The sequence below is a fragment of the Mangifera indica genome, chromosome 2 (genome assembly GCF_011075055.1).
Source record: "Mangifera indica cultivar Alphonso chromosome 2, CATAS_Mindica_2.1, whole genome shotgun sequence".
Lineage (NCBI taxonomy): Eukaryota > Viridiplantae > Streptophyta > Magnoliopsida > Sapindales > Anacardiaceae > Mangifera > Mangifera indica.
In genome coordinates this window covers 11,534,905-11,547,844 of record NC_058138.1, presented here as the reverse complement: position 1 = coordinate 11,547,844, position 12,940 = coordinate 11,534,905, and the positions used below count along the sequence as shown (strand labels likewise).

The window sequence follows — 12,940 nt, the reverse complement described above, 5'->3', positions numbered from 1 at the left end:
TAGCAAGGATAAAACTGAGTGAACACAAATCTCAACAAGAAAAGACAAAATATAAGATGGATATACAATCCATAATAGTGAATTGATTAGAATTAGTAATAACTAAATCATCCACATAAATAAGGAAAATTAGAATAAAAGTGAAGGTGTGTTAGATGAAATTGAGAGAGTCAAATCAACTATTTACAAATGCATACTTAAGCATGATAGAGTACAACTATAAGAAAATGAGCATTAGCAACTAACTAAATAGTTGTTGAAAATTTAAATTTAGTTACAGATTATATTTAGCGTATATTGAAAATTAGTTACACAATAGTTACAAAATCACTGTTGATGAAAACATTCAACAACTAATTTCAAATAGTTGCTGAAACCAAGGTTTTCAGAATCGGACTGAGATAAAAATCGTTTTGATTACAGATTTTGGTCGGATCGGTTAGACCATTTTGATCGGCCGGTCTAACCGGATTTCTAGTTTTATGTAAAAACCTAAAAAAATAATGTCTAATTACATTTACGTTACACACTTAATTTTATGTTATACATACTTTTTAATTTAAATAAAATAAACACGTATTAAAATACTATTACAAATAAATTATGTAACATAAACATTACAACACAAATTAAAATAAAAATCAAATCTACTATATTAAATAAAACACATGAGCAGATTGAAGTTTCAACTTCCAAATTTTAAAAAACCGGCCACATTATGAGTAGAGTATACCAATAGGACCAATTCAGATACATAAAATTACAAAAACAAAATTAATATATAAATATGAACATATAATTGCATACTGTATTCGAAATTACAAATACAATAACAAGTAAATTGGGTAACAGATTATTAAATCAATTAAAATAAATTAAATAACCTAACGAAACAAAAACCAAAGTTATTACCCTTGCAAAAACCAAAACAGCAACCTGCCGGAGTTTCCTCTCGGACCTTATCTATTGTTTCAATCTTCTATTTCTTCTCTGTTCAAGTAAACCAAAATTTTTGGTTTTCCTCAACCGTCATGGCAGCAGTCGTCAACTGTTCTTTTATTGTCATCAACCGTTATCTAAACCTACAAATTCGGCGTCAACCATTGTCGTCAACTGCTACAAATATAGCCGTTAACATCCATCGTCGCCAACTGTGGTAGAAACAATTGTCATGGTTATGGGCAAAAGATCACAGTAGCAACAACGCTTTGAATGGAGAACTGGAGAAGAGTTGTTGGCAGCCAAGGTTTTCAAGAATTAAAAAAATAAATTGATTTTATATAAAAAAGAAAACAGTTTTATGCTTGAACCGAATTGGACCGCTGGTCTGATGCAAACCACCGGTTCGCTCGTGGTCCAATTGAAATCAAGCAGAAAACGATTTTGTTGGCTATATAAATCGTAAATAGTACCGGTTTATGGTTCGACTGGTCCAATCGGATGGTCTTATTCGGTTCTTTAATCCATGGCTGAAACTTACTTTTAGCAACTAATAGTTTAGTTACTAATTATAAATAATTACTAAATAACCATTCATTTTAGTTGCAAGAAGAATATTATTAGTAACTAAAAAATTAAACATAAATAAACATGTTTAGTAACTAAAAAATTTAGTCGCAAATAAGTATCATCAACAACTGTTAAAAATAGATCCAAATGAATATCATTAACAATTAAAAATATTAGTTGCAAATAATTATCATTAACAACTAAACAAATTATATGTAAATGAATGTTATTAGTAACTAAAAAAATTAATTACAAATAAATGTTGTTTACAACTAAAAAACTTAATTGCAAATGAATATTATTAACAACTAAAAAAATGAGTCATTTCACATCCAGCTCCTTAGGTTTTTTCTTTTATTTTCTTTATCAAAATAGCGCCTACAAATGGTAATCATACACATTCAACAATAATAAAAAAATAACCATTTGATCATTGATATCTCTTGAATTTCTAGATTATAAAACAAATTTTAAGTTCAACAAGCTTTTCAAAATAAAACATTGAATATATAATATCACATCCTGAGCAATTGATTCATCAACTAAAGCAATTAAGAAATTATATGTCATTCCTATATCAAAACACGCATGATTTACATAAATTAAAAAACACGTTGATATATAAATGAATTTTATGTCTTTATCTGTGTTTTCACCATTTTGAAGAGACAGCGATCAACTTTTTATTTCCATAACTTATTTTTAATGTTTGTAAGGTTTCTTCTTATACTAGGAGTCATAATTAGAATATATAAAATATAAATCTAAAATAGAAATATCAAAAACAATGTTTTAAATTTGCATATGGAAAAGAATGAAAGGGGAAAAAAAAAAAAAAACAATTTAATTGTTTTATAGTTTAATTTTAATATGACCATTTAAGTCATATTACTATAAATAACTACAAATTTTATGGCTACTTTGTGCAATTTTGTCATTATCATTCAAACACTAAATATTAAAACAATTTAGTATTAACTTCTCATCACTTTATACCTAAAAATAAAATTGAACAAATATTTGTGTGTGATCCTCTTACATTCTAATTAAAATTAAAGAATCAGGGAGGTCCAAAAAACCCAATCAAAAAATAATACTACTATATTTAGCCAATCTATGGTTGAAAAAGCAACATCTACAATATTAAACTATACAATGAACTATTAAACTCTAAACTCAAATTTATGTATAGGTAAACTGGAAAAATCTTTCAACCCACTTGATCTCAAAAAAACTTTCATCTTAAAACAACATTCAAATCAACCCGAAGCTTTAAATTGAATAAAAAACTAGTCATACATGAGACATCAAATCCTCATAGTAAAAAATGCAGAAGAAATAAAGACTTTTAAAACACAACATATATTCATAACTTTCAAAACCATCTAATAGGAGAGGAAGAGACGACGACTGGGAATTTCATTGTGTACGAAAATGTCTTTTCATTGATAGAGATGAAGAAATGTCTTTATCTCTGTCAATGAAAAGACGATGAAGCTTCCTAGACTTGGAGATGCCGTTGTTTCTTTCTCTCATGTTAGATGGTTGCCATTGCTAGAGATAGTGACCAAATAGAGAAGATAGAAACCCTAGGGATTTTTTTTTTTGGGGGTCAGGGGGAGGGGGGGAGTGGAAGCCAATTTTTAAAACTTTTTAAAATTGAAAAATTTTTGAAAATGAGGTAAAATTTCTAGTCTTCAAAATTTAAAATATAGGATAAAATTATAATTTTTTTAATATTATTAGTAAAATTATCATTTCTTAATAGTAACATAAAAATTTAATAAAAGTTAAATAACAAATAAAATTTTAGATTTTTAAAAATTGAAAAATGATTTCACTAAACCTAGGGCTGGACTCGAGCTACCCATATATAAACCGAGCCAAGCTCGGCTCGGCTCCAATCCAGCCCTAACTAAACCTAAGGTGAAATAAATTGGCCTCTTCTACCTTAATTCAATGTTTTGTCCTACATGCTCGGTAAGATGTACCACGACCTGGGTCGACATGACCCCAAAATTTGGGCAAAGTCCAAGCTTGACATGACCTCAAAATATGTGGACACTATCAGGGCCATCACGGAAAAGTATATGAGCGGAAAAATTATATAATAATAGCAATTTATGGCCTTTACATTTCCATCCCTAAAGCTCCACCAGGCCTACCAACTGCCGAGTCTTTTATTTTAATTCAATGTATTGTCCAGCATGCTTAGTAGGCTAATATCGTAATTACATGTCAGATGCACAAATCAACAAGATTATTCACGTGTGTAACAATATAGATAGAGAAGAAGGGAGATAGCCTCTCTGCTACTGTATATTTGAGAGAAGGAGCTCTGGTGCTGTCAACGGCACAGCGATTATTTGTTTCCAGCAAAAAAGTTTCTTCAGGTTTGAAGCAATTGTTTTATTATATATATATTTTGGTGTAATAATTTAATAAACCATGAATGCATCAATACATGGAGAATAGAGCATTCATGAGAATATTCAATCTATTCTGAATATCAGTGTAGACGCTTACAAAGAAAACGAAAAAATAAGTTCTATATCAATGTGTGTGCCGCCCACACAAACCAAAGGTTACCAACAATTAGAGCTAATCTTCCTGCAATTATTTGTGTGATTGGTCAGGTCTAACTTTACTATTACCAATTACTAAACACAATATTTTTGTTAAAATTATATACATTTATTTGTGACTTACTATAAACATATCTTCCTGCTATATGGAGAAAATAAGAGATCTTGATAAACTACATGATATATCAAAGAACAGAATAGGAAGTTCTGCAAATCAAATCAAGTAAGAATAGACTTTTATTGCCACCCATAATAGAATTACATATATAATGATTGAGGTACAACTTTTCAAGTGAAAGAGTTAAATACACCGCACCAGCTTTCAGCATTGCAGGCATAATTCTCATCCACTATTACTACATCAAAACATAACACCACAATACACCATTCCTATTCTCAATACAACATGAAAAAAAATATTGAGCAAACCCATAAGTACTGTAATGTTAACAATAAAGATAGAGATGAAGGAGACTCAAGATAATGGAGATGAAGAAGTTTGAATTCACTCCGATCTTCGAAGCATTATTACCATTAGGAGTAGGAGCTGTTCATCAACAATGAGAAATCAAATAATATCTGTCAGTGATAGAAGCTTAACCACCAAGATTATAACTGCAAAAGAATTCAACAAAAGGAGGTCAACGTAAAAGGGTATAGTATGCAAGTATTCGGGCAGGAATGTTAATGTCAGTATGTTCAGTTTTGAGTTAATAAAAGCGTTCAGAATCACTAAAGGAAAACATATTCTAATCCGATTTCATCAACTTCGTTTGACCTCCAAAACTTCGTTTGTCGAATCTAATTTTGATCAACACTACACTTATTCTAACACAAAAGCGCTAAGAAGATTCATCCAAAACACCAACGAATCAAGCCATTTCATCAAATGTTTCAATTCGAAACCCTAAGCCTAAAAACTCCCAAAAACCACATCCAATTGCCTAAATCTTTACATTAAAATGTATAAACATGACAAGGATTGATTTGCTAACCTTTTCGGTCATTTCAGTCGCCGGAAAAGTCAAGAAAATCGCCGGTGGAAGTTGCGGTAGATGGACGGCTGAAGGCGCGTGGCTGGGTTTGCAAATTTCGTGTGTTCGGCTTTTCCTTTTCCGTCATTCAAATTTCTTTTATGAAGGGCAGTTTCGTCATTACATGATTATTGGGCATATTTGCTTAATGTTGATGAAATTGGATAAATTTGTTTTGGAAACTTTATTTTTGGATATTTAATTTAATTTCACTTTATTTGTGTATTCAGAACTCAACCTCAAGCCAACAAATCTCAACTTATCAAGCAACCAGAGGCTTATGTCACCAGCAAATAATTGAATCAATAAATAGAAAAAAGAGACTAAACGAAAAAAGAATAGGAGGAAATTTAAAAAAAAAAAAAAAAAGCGTTGAGTGTGTATGTTGTTGTTTAGGTAAAAATCCTATTGGCATGGGGAAGAGGTGAAATAGGGTGATGGATGGCCGTGAAATGAAGCGGGACAGGTTAGGGTTCAAGCAGCTTGCTCAGACACCAACCCAAAAATACGGGTCATCATTTTTTAAACCCAATCTTTACTTGGTACTCAGATGAATCCGATTTAATCAGATTTTTCAGACCGTGCAATTTTGGCCCACCTGTACATATTTCTGTTGCTTGAATAAAAGAAAAAGACTATGATGTCACATATGCAGGTGGCTTTCCACCTAATAAAAGTTTAAGTAAAGCTATGGAAATAATAGCTGCATGATCGTGAAGGTGAAAAATTGAAGAAGGATATTTAATACCTTTATATAAGTAAGTCAAAGTATGTGAATATCAAAGAGAATTGGTAAAAAATTCTTGTATAGATACCCTTTTTATCTCTCACATTTTGACACACACTTTCTTCATCCAGAAATCATTTCTCTTAATTGTTTTTGCTCTTCTTCTTCTTTCTTCTCAATTTTGCATAAATCTCATTATCTTTATATATTTGGTTATTATTTATTGGATCCGGGTCCACCAATGACGGGTCGACCTGATTTGATTTGATTAACTGCCAAAGGACAGTTATTAGCGATTATTGACGGTTATTATTGACAGTTGGACTCTTATATAAAGTCCTAACTACCTCCCAAAGTTAAAGAAGAGATAACACCATTTTTATAAAGAATCATTCTCCACCCAACACACAAAAAGCATAGATCCTGTCTCCCAATATGAAAAACAATACATGAGCTAATGGTATCGTAGAAATAGACTAACGTCAACACCTTGCGTAGAATTCGAAGATGCTTCATCGAAAATTGAAACGAGTATGCAAATTTTTATTTACGGATTTCACAGATTTTGATCCTGACATGTTTAATTATTCCCAACATTGGTATCAGAGCCAGGTTACGTATTTGTTATGTTTTTTTTCTGTGAATCGTATTGCGTATATTGTGAAATTAAAATCTACATGTTGAATTTCGTTTTTGGACACGAATTTAATTTGGCTAACGTTGCATGAAATTGGTGTTCGAAAACATGTTGGATGTATGCTAGGAATGATATTACATGTTTTAAATTAAAAAAATTACTTGAATTTACGCTGAAATCGATGAAAATTGACCTAAACTCGAGATCCAAGGCGTCTTTTGCTTTGTCACCGTTTCGATGGATTATGGTGCCATCGACACTGGAAATTGGAACAATCGGAATCCACGTCGACCAGGCTACAAAAGTCCCATGGTCTAGTCGCTGGAAAATGGTCAGAAAATGGCCAATTAGACGGACAGAAGAACTAGGGTTCATTGCGCGATTTCGGGTCAAAATCAGGTTGGGAAAACCTGATTACCCGAACAAGAGGTCAACGGGTTGGTCAAGACCTGAACAGGTCAATGGGGTTAACTTGTTGAGTTAACAGGGTCACCCAAATAGGTCAACGATCCATCGGATCAGTTAATTGGTCAATGGTCAAAAAGTTGACCATACCGTTGATCGATGCTTGACAACTAGTTTCCGAAAAGTGGCAGCACGTGAGAGCCCTATTTCAGTGCATGAGGACGTGTTTGACTCAGTCCTGGTGCATGACGGTGCATGCAGACATATATATGGCTCGTGAAGGCGTGTGAGACGTTGATTTGGCCCATGAAGGATTGTATAGGATTATTGTGGCGCATGATAGCACGTGAACACCCATTTCTAGCGTGTCTTGGCATATGAAATCTATTTTCTGATCCTTGGATGTTGTGTAATACTCGGATCTAAATATGAGATGTGTTTCATGGGTCTTTCGACGTATAATGACATGTAATATCTTATTCCGACTCCCGAAAACACATATTAGTGTTTTAAAATACATGTTTCTACTTCATGCAAGTTTGTTGACTAGGGACCATCGTATTGCATGTCGAAACAATTAATACTCTATTGAATTCTCTTAATTGGAAAAGAGAAAATGTTCATGCATGAATATGAGCCCCGTAATCAATGATCTTATTTGGGACGTAAGAATTTGAAACTTTTTGGGATTGAATGGATTTATTACAGCTTGCTATAGAGCGACGCTTAATAATGTATGATAGAATATCTATTATTTTATTGTTATGCCCAAAACTAACGTAATGCGAGGTATTTGACTTAACGCAAATGTAATAGAGACTTTATCATGGATAAAGCAACTCAAAGATCAATAAGGGTTGATGAAATGGTCCTAGTTAAAATAGATGATGCATTTGTTGTATCATATATATTAGTTAAGTGTGAGAACTCTAAGATTGATAGAATTTAATGAAATTCTCATCCAGAATTAATATTGATGCAATTAGATTAAAGTTTAAAATGCCAAACATTTGTGTTATGGGAGATGATTGGGAACATAGTGAACTTTCGATTCTGTGCCTTATGTGAGATATTTTAAAATTTTAATGTATAATTACGATAATTGATGTGTATTTGATTGCATTGATAATGTTGTCTCTGATAGATATGTCTCTGTAATCTAGTTAATCATAATATCTTAGAAAATGATGGCTGATTTGAATGAGAATGATACTGAATAGAGAGAATTAAACCATGTGGCATTTGAAATGCACAATATCTTAGATGAGCAAAAGGCTTGGAGGCTGTGAATCAGGTTAAGATATAGTTATGGCTGACTAAAGGATAGAAACCTAATCAGTGTCTTACACAAATGTGTTATGGACGCACATCACGCATGTAAGAAGTAAGATTCACTTCGTGTGATATCTTGATTAGTTTCATGATTATCGATCTGGTATATGAGTACCATTAATGTTCAACTGTATATACCATAAGTATGGTTTTAGTTGAAAAGTTTGGAGGAACTGTAGTCCTTAAATAAAGACAGTTGATTATTGAATTTGACTGAATGTCAAATCTGATTATGAAACTAAAGTTAGCTACATGTAAACTGATACATGAACAGTAGGTTCATTTAGAAAAAACGAGCTCTTCTTGATAATGGGAGGATATAAAGGTACATATGACCCACAGTGAGGAAAGAAGGACTTTTGTTAATTATTCTAGCCATATAAAATTGAAGGACAAGCGCCCTTGAGGCAACTGAATTTAGTACTCATGCATACGTTACAGAATCAACTTTTAAAAATGAGTGGCTCAAGTCCATATACAGGAAGAAGATCAGTTAATGCTCAAAGAATAAGAACAAAGAATCGAAATGATAGAGTGGCAAAAGTACTAGACGTGGAGACAGAAAAAAGATGAGTAGTTCCAATAGAAGCAACAAGAATTATATCACCTGTGAATGAACAGAGCTGAAAATAATAGTCTTGTTCAACATAAAGTGATGAAACTTTGTTCTCTAGTACTATGATATCAACTGAGTATTATCTTATGTGGATTATGGACTTAAAAACCACCGACTAAGTAGTTCATGATAGAAGATATTTAGTAGATTTCTATCGAATTCTGAATAAAGTGAATTGAATATATGTAGCCAACAACACAAAGGTTGTAGTAAGAGGAATAGACACGAGCAAATAAGTTTTGTAGATGATTGAATCATATACCTACACAAAATCCAATATGCTCTAAATATTCAACAAATCTTGGTCAAAGTACTTATTCTTTTTAAACTAGGATATAATTTGAATTTCTTTGGGTGTTTTATTGAAATGTGATAGAATTGATTTCTACAAGATTTGGTTTGTTGGTTGAATGGTCATATGGTGTTTGTCACCTTACATTTTTGATAATGTTAAGTTTTTCATTATTTGCTTCTCCTATGTGTATGAATATGAATGTAAATATATAACATGTTACATTAGGGCATGTTGGCTAAGATGGGTTGAATAAATTAGCCTATGAAAGTTTATTAGGAAGTTTCACATAAATAAAATTGTCTATATGTGAGCATTGCCTAGCTCGAAAAACATCTAAAAAACCATTTGACAAAGCTATATGAGTTTGACTTCCTTTGCAATCTATATACTTAGGTATATATTTTCCTATGAATGTATCTTATATTTCATTACTAATAATGATAACAATATTCGATTCAGTCTTGTCTACTTGATCTCCTATAAATCAGAAGCAGTAGATTACTTTAGATGCTATATATAATTGAGGTTGAGAATCAATTAGACAAAATAGATAAAAGTTTTATGAACTCACCGAGGTGTTGAGCATTTATTCCAAAAGTTTAAGGAACTGAGTAATGAAATAAATAGTATGGTAAATAGTAATTCTAAAACTTCACAATAACCAATGTAAAGAAGAAGAGTAATTGAACTCTATTAGAAATGGTTAAGTCAATGAAAACGCAAGCAAAATGTTAAGTCACTTTGTGATGATATGATATTAATTACTGCTTGAGAACTTAACCAATTACCTACTAATCCAGTTGCTTCCATTCCCTATGAGTTATGGTCAGGTAGAAAATCTGAGTTAATTGATTGCAAGCTTAGTGGTTAGCAATATCAATCTATAACGTTTTCTATAAATTTGAATAACTAGGACTGAGAAGAAATGAATATATCTTTATCAGATATGTTGAGCACTCCAAAGAGTATATGTTCATTAGGGAAGATTTCGTTAAAAGATTAACTGAACTTATATTGGAGATACTATATTCATAGAGGATATTTTTCTTAATAGGAATGATATTGATAAAAGGTTTCATCTGAATGAGATGAGAAAAGAATAAGGATAGGTATATCTTAACGACCATTAGTTGAGTCCTAAGAACTGAGACCTATACTTATTCTAATTAGTGGGAGCAAATGCAATTGATCTCCAACCTATTTCGGATAGTGGGAGTAATGATCTTCAATTGTTTGCTTTGTTCATCTCACCCTAGTAGGAGCATTAAGATTAAACTTTAATCTATTTTGGATAGTGGGAGCATTAATTCTCAATTGCATTAGAGTGGAAACAAGGTTTTCATAATCACTCCCCAAGATGATGAAGAACCTAAAATAAATGTCCCATCCTTTGATAAGAAAATTTTGAAATACATTAGAAGAAGAGATAGAATAACAAAGAAAACAAACCAATTTTAGGTTTTGGTTGACTTACGGCCAGATCAAAAATTCATTAAGAATGAATGAGTTTCCTGAATTAGTCGTAGGGCGGATGACTCAATAAATAGATACAATTTTGCTTAATAGCGAAAAACTATACCCAATGAGAAGGTATAGATTGTGTAGAAGGATATTTCGTCATTTATAATATTTACTTCAATGCGTTTGGTTCTAGTTATAATAACACATTTGAATTTAGAATTACACCAGATGAATGTCAAGACAATTTTCCTTAGTGGAAAAGTTGACAAAGAAATCTGCATGAAATAAGATATAAATCTTATTGTTATAGGTCTAAAGCACAGAGAGTGCAAGCTTCAAAGATATTGAATGACCTAAAACTGTCATCTAGATACTGGTACTTGAACTTTGAGATAATTAATCAAGACCATCATGTCTATGTGACAAAGTCTGATGATAAATTTGGAATTCTATCAATGTGTATGCTAATGTATAAATAGCTAGAAATGATTTGAAGTAAATGATAATCATCGAATGATGGTTGTCCATATTTTTGACTTGCAAGATGTGGGAAAACAAAATACGTATTGTGAATTTATATTTAGATGAATTGTTCAAAGAAACTTTTGACTCTGTCATAAGAGCATAATATTCAAAAGGTTCTGAAACAATCCAATATGGTATACTATGAACCCGTTGATGTTCCTGTGTCAAATGACGAATTATTGAGCCAAACGAGAATGTCCCAAAACTTAAGATAGAAGCAGAGAAATGTCAAAGGTTACCTATTCAGATGCTACTAGATATATTATGTATGTTATAGTGTGTACATGCCCAAATATTTATTTTTGATTGGGCAAGTTAGTCGATATAAGTAAATGTTGAAAAGAGCATTAAAAGGTTGTATGTAGAATTTTGATATTTAAAAGGCTTTATGGATGATTGATTATGTCATTGATGATCGAACTTGCGTTTGATTGGCTATTGAGATGCTAGTTGAGGAAGTGTTTTTAAACCAACGCAAATTAAATTACGACTAAGTTTTCTTACTCCAAAAAAGCCCATATCTTGGAGCGATAAGAAATAGAGATGTGTAGCCGTATCCATATCGAAAGTCTAGTATATAGCCTGTTCAGTAAATGTGCAAGAAACTATTTGGTTGAAAAGATTCTTCGTGAATCTGAGTAAACAGGATGATATTGTTGGAGCAATGGTTGCCTGTTGAAATATAAGATCTTGAATTTGTTATAAGATAACCAATTGTATTGACACTAGACATAACGTAATAAGAGACTCGATTTCCAAGAGAGAAATGAACGCATAATATAATTTACACATAGTATAGTCACTGATCCTTTGATCGAGATTCTTTCAAGAAAAGTATATCTTGTACATGTTAAATTTTTTGGATTGCATACACTATGATTGATGAGTGTTGAGCTTATATTTTGTACTGATGACACAACGTCGAAAATCATGAATTTAAGTTCATTTTATGTTTTGAACTTACGTCCCCAAATTCTTGGGTTTTCACTGTATACTCATCGTTTTTAGCTTAACAAGATTGTAATGTCACACAAGTTAGAGATTGGTTTACTTACACGAGCAATCGCCTTTGGTGTTGAGAGAACAAGCAAATATGAGACATTATTCTTGAGAAATGCGATACTGAGAGAACATACCAATGGGAGACAAATTTCTCAAGAAAAGATTTATTGAAATAAAAATGTCGCCTTAATGATTGATCAAGATGAGGTCATGAATAGATACATTTAAAAATGATCGATTTGGATTCCCCACATCTAAATAACTTGTGAATGCCAGATGTGAGTTCTTAATATAAATAAATACCTGCAAGTATGAAGATGATTAAGAACTCAGGTTAGGCGTTAGGGGTAGCGACTAAACTAAGATCTGTACAATGTTGTGAATAACATTTGAAAAAATACACACTGTAGCACATGATTCATATCATGTGTGCATAAGTAAGACGACTAGTTAAAGTAGTGGAAGGATGAATCCCTACTCTTTCACTGTGTGAGACTTTATGAGGATTACCTCATGTTGGTACCCTTTAACTCTTTACTGTTGTTCAATATTTACTTTTAGTGTTGCTATCTTAGCTTGGAACCTATGGTCATGCATGATTCGGTCTATGAAACATAACTAGAAAAACAGCTAAGTTTAAATTAAGAATTTCGAGTAAAAGAGGAAGACTTATATGTTACATATGTCTATTGGCTGATCGATCATGTCACTCATATGGAGATTAGACTTGATCATGAATACATAGGAAAATAACACAATGATAAATGATGGATTAAAGGGAGCTAGTATTATCGAGTAAGTCTAGGGTGCTG

At 31.9% G+C, this 12,940-nt stretch overlaps 1 long non-coding RNA gene across 1 annotated transcript; it reads right to left on the bottom strand.

The window, feature by feature from the left end:
- Positions 1-4,313: 4,313 nt before the first annotated feature.
- LOC123209538 lies at positions 4,314-5,652 on the bottom strand. Its single transcript, XR_006501085.1, has 2 exons — positions 5,090-5,652; positions 4,314-4,641 (listed from the first exon to the last, which is right to left on the bottom strand). It is a non-coding gene; the product is annotated as an uncharacterized LOC123209538 (long non-coding RNA).
- Positions 5,653-12,940: the final 7,288 nt, after the last annotated feature.